The following is a 5,378-nucleotide window of genomic DNA, read 5'->3' on the forward strand; positions in this document are numbered from 1 at the left end:
CTCCTGAGCGCGCTCCGTGCACGAGCTTCTATGCCGGGCGCGCGCCCCAGCTGCGTCATCAAGCTCTCTCCTTCCCGCCCAGTTCTCCTCTACAGTACGCGAAGGTCCCGGATGTACTGAGGAGGGGGCGGGAGGGTTGAAGCTGGCTGGGGATGCGGGTGACGTCACCCTGTAAATGGTGGTTGGACAGGTTGACAGTGTTGTCAATGAGCCATAGTGCGTGTTTGCTGCCTTCGCTCTGGGCTCGTTCAGTGAAGCCCTGGGGAGAGCAGTGAGAGAGTGCAATAAACTCACAGCGATCCATTCAGACTTAGTATTACTGTACTCAGAGCAGTCAAAGGTCTATAATGAATGGCAGCCATGTTCATTCACCCCAAAATCCAAGAGGGTCACCCCTATTTTTTTTTTTTTAACCCCTGTTTAAAAATGATGTACAGGGGGCGTGGCCTGGACATGGCGCCGAGCAGAAGCTAATCGCCAGAGCTCTGCAGAAATTACTTCAATAAACATAATATTCTCTGTCTTTCTTTAAGAGCTCATTCAGAAAAGCTAATGTAATTACTTATCTATAAAGGCAGAATCAATGTGTCATTAAGATCCTGCGCCCATCGCTGGAAGCATGTAACGTTTACATGTGTACAGCATGCACGCACCCTATTACCCAACGCCGCTGCTTCAGGCCGACATGTCAATATGAACAAAGTGTAGCCAACACTGCTGCCACCTCTGATTGCGCCCTATTGATGTTTACATGGTAGCCCTGAATGATTCATATGACGGCAGCGGCACACGCACGGGATGACCCCGGGCAGTCATTCACGAATTCATAAATGGCCGAAACGGCATTTGCTCTGCACATCAGTAGTGTGCAATCAGCGGCGCACACATCAATGGCTGCACATTGTTTACCTGTAGGCCCTGAGCAGTGGCGGCAGCCAATAGGCCAAAATGTTTACATGCGGACAGAGCGAATAAGGCTAAACTTTACGGCCCTGAATGCTGCTGTGCCCTATTTTATTTTTGTACAATATGCCTCCAGGTCTGGCTGTGTGAATGAGCCCATAGACTTACATGCTGCTGTGTACAGACGCGTACAAAACCATGCGCTGTATGCAGCATTCTAAACGCCATGCCGGTACTGTGTAAAGATTTATACAGACCCGAAAGCAGCAGTACTGTATGATACATGCCCGTTCACACAGCTGTGTTTGGGCCCGTTGCATTGAGCTGCACAAACTGAAACAAAATAAAATCTGTGTCCATCCAATTTTGACTATTTTATAGGGAATGCATGTAAGTGTTGTGTGTTTACATGAGGAACAAATACATGGACCACATGTGCCACTGCTTCTGCCTAATCATTCAGGGCCCGGGGGAGATGTCAACATAAACATGGTGTAGGCAGTGGTGGTGGCGCAAAATGACTTCAGCCTTCATTTAGTCAGAATGACTAAAGGCCAAGGTCATTCTGCACTGCAGCCGCTGTCTACACATTGTTGATGTTTACATCCCCCCGGCCCTGAATTACTCATTCACTAGGCAGTGGCGCAGATGCAGAATTAACTTGGCCTCCAGCCATTCTGAAAGTCTGAAGGCCAAAGTCATTCTGCCGCTGGCTACACATTGTTTATGTGTACATCTCCCCCCTGGCCCCATCATTCAAAGGGGTAACAGTAGCTCCTTTTAAGTATCCCAACCTGTTCTTCTGCCAAAAAAGACTCACAATTTGCCTCATTATTTTATATTTTTTCAAAGAAGGAAAAAAAAAATCTTCAGGATGTGCCTGCTCGTTTCTTTTATCCATTGCCCAATGGGCACCCCTGCTATGAGAGATGTCACCAGCACATCAGATTCCTTCAAGGATAATCAATCGTGAATTTATTGAAAATTCATGTCAAATACACAACCGCTTTCAGGGCCATGCAGGCCTGATGAAGGGGCCCTGCGTGGCCCCTGAAAGCGCTTGGGTATTTGACATGAGTTTTCAATAAATCCACGATTGATTATCCTTGAAGGAATCTAGTGTGCTGGTGACATCTCTCCTATACCATATGCAATTTGCAGCACCATCCGCAGCCATTCCAAGCACCCTTCCCCGAATACGGGGCTTTCCGATAAGGAGTGCAACAAATCTTCTTTATCGTACCCCTGCTATGAGGACGGTACAACTACAGGCATAATGCTGCCCCAAAAACAGTCATGGGATGCCTCCAATGCCCCCATCATGGCTTCCTCAGGTCAGTAAAGCGTACATAGTGGTAATGAAAATGTGACTCAAGAGTACCTTCCCTGTCCTAATGTCTAAAGTGACTGCCCATGTGTCAGCCAGCATTCTGTAACCTTATTATCAAAATCCGATAGCACTGATCATCATGACAGTTCTCCCTTCAATAACCAATCACTCATTGTCGGTGAAATGAATACCATCAGGTTATCATTATACAGGATTTATATAGCGCCAACAGTTTGTGCAGCGCTGTACAATATGAAGGAAAGCAGTACAGTTACAATATATTTGCAGACAAGATGGTTAGGAGGGCACTGCCCGTGAACGCTTACAATCTAAATAGGAAGAAGGGCATAGCAATAGTTATCACTAGGCACTAGAGTGGATAGCTTGTATGACAGCATACGTTCTAGCGTTTTTATGTTTAAAAATATATAATTGGGGTAAGTAAGCCCCATCCATTCTCCCCCATAAATTAGCTCTCCTGAAACTATCCCACTGAAATATGGACAGTTGAGAAATAAGTAACGGCAACCACATTATACCTTGTATCTAAAGTATCCAGCAAAAATGTTTTGTTTTTACATTTGGATGGAGTGGGAAACGAATGGAATGCCCGTGGCAGATTTGTACTGCTATCTGGGGCTCAGTTAGAGGTATCCACCCTCTAACCTACAGGTATCTCCACCTAAATAATAATGCCACAATAAAAAAAAGTCAGTTGCTCAGTGGTTAGCACTTCTGCATTGCAGTACTGGGGTCCATGGTTTGAATCCTGGTCATCACACTATCCGCATGGAGTTTGTGCTTGTGAAGGGTTTCTCCAGGTTTTCTCCAAAGACATACTGGTAGATTAATTGGTGTGCACACACCTGCAGAGACCTGCTGGGGGTAATTGCATGTTACCACCTGTACCTTACCATGTAAGGACATGGTTACACGCAGCCTGAATGTGCAGGTCCGAGTATCCTGCATTTGGACGCAGTGCAAGACGGCTGTAGGGAGGGGGGTACAGGCGGCTGCACGCAATCACATGCAGCACCTATCCCTCCCAGCTGCAGGTCTCTGGAGGGGTGTGCATACCCGTGTGAATGAGCCCTAAAAGTAAATCTGAAACTCAAACTTCTTTTTTTTTTACATTTTGAATAGGGAATGGCTAAAGCCCCCGTCAGTTTTTTATTTTTTTATTTTGCTATCTCCTTAGAGAGCTTTTCTTTTACTTCCTGGGTTGTAGACACAAGAGGTGAGGGGAGATCTCTCCAAAGTGAAGGAGATCACCCTCTTAGACAATTGTCATGGGAACAAGGGTCCTCATTGGAAGACTTCCCTTCTATATCTGTTCTAGCAACAACTTGAATATTTTGATCTTTTCTTTCACTTTCAGTCCCAGTGACATTGGTCAAAAGGACATATAGAAGCAGTGAGTCTCCCTTGCAGGGACACAGACAATAATAGCAACTTCCAAATGGGTTCTAACCCCTCAGCACAAAGTTTGGTTTGGATAAACTTAGAAGAAGGTCTTTGCGCTTATTGTGTTTATCATTATTGTAAGTTTAGCTATGTTTTAGGTTGTGGCAGGTTCATCCTTTTTTCCATGGCACCGACATTTCTTTTCGTAACCACTTTACCATAAGATTTATTATCATTTGCAGAACGCCTCTTGCTTTGGCAAAACCAGAGATCAGAGTAGCCTTTACCTAGATCCTTGCTACCTAAGGATCTCTTCTTGCATCCAGGTTCCCTCCAACTGTAAAGTTAAAGGAGTTTTAAAGTTCCAGCATATTCTATCTTGTCATGTCATCAGCATTGTAATAGGAACACATACTAGAGTTGTTTTTGATAATGTAATCAAAGCTTACTTGAAAAAAATCTCTTTTATGTAGTGAGCGCTGCCTTCCATCTGCCCATCACTTTCACCAACTTCCTGTATCCCCAGTGTGCTTTGCGTCTCTTTCCCTGCTCCAGCAAGCAATGATATTGTTACATTGTTCAGACGTTGAGTTGTAGTTCAGACGGCAGGCTCTGTGAGAATTATGACACAAGGAAGTACATATTCTCAGGGCTGAGTGAAATTGTGCATTGAGGAAGTACATCCATTGGGTATCTTCAATAAGTAAGTTTACAAACTTCTAGATCGATATGATAATTAGGAGTGGGATAGACCTTATGTTAATTCAATACAGAAATACAGATTTCTATTTACTTTTTGAGCATAGGCACCCTTTAAGACCTGTTAAAAGTTGTATACCCCCCAAAATGCATTGGATTGTCCATAAGAACCCTCATCTTTTCAAAGCATGTTTGTAAACCATAACTTGCAGTCCCTGAAACTTTTGGATAACCTTTAAATTACCCTTTAAAACCCATTAAACATATTTGTTCTACTCTTATTTAATGGTTACATAATTCTGCAGTTTGATTTTCCTTTATGATAATAAATTATTTAGTATTGTGTTGTGGAAAAAAGTAGGTTGCAGAAGCCTTAGCAGATAATCTACTCGGTCAGCCAAGAAAAGAAGGATTAGCCAAGAATACAGGAGGAAAAAAAACTTATTTAGTGCAACGGTATGTGTCATACAAAATTCTGTGATGGTATCGAGCAAGTATTCCAGCTTTCAAACTTTAGTATGTCCAGTTTTAGTTACTGTTCTACATTACCTTACGTTTGTAAAAATCCAGTCCATTTATATACTCTGCTCAATGTTTTTTAATATGTGTGTCATAAAATGTTTGTTTTACCCACTAATTTGTTTTACAACTGAAAAACAGATTTGTAAACACAAGTTATGTACTGTTAAGGCTTAAAAGAGAACTATGAGGTGAGTGCTTTTCACTCACCTCATAGTTCTAGCCGACCTGTGACAATGAGACTGTCACAGGACAGCTCAGTAGATCGGGAGGTGAGCGAACATATACCGGCGTTCGCTCACCTCTCGATCCTGTCACGGCTCTCTACCGTGACAGGGGAGGGGCTGGATTCCCCCCTCCCCGCTCCGAGGATGGGGGGAGGGGGCGGGTACAGCTGGCTCTGCCTCTAGATAGGCAGAGCCAGCTGTCAGTCATGCAGCTTGGCGGATCCCGGCACAATTGTCGGGATCCGCTTCAGCTGCGGCGTCCCAGTATACTGCGTGCAGCAGCTCGCGGTATACTG

The sequence above is a fragment of the Nanorana parkeri genome, unplaced genomic scaffold, assembly GCF_000935625.1.
Source record: "Nanorana parkeri isolate BGI_ZX_2015 unplaced genomic scaffold, ASM93562v1 scaffold20, whole genome shotgun sequence".
NCBI classification, from domain to species: Eukaryota; Metazoa; Chordata; class Amphibia; order Anura; family Dicroglossidae; genus Nanorana; species Nanorana parkeri.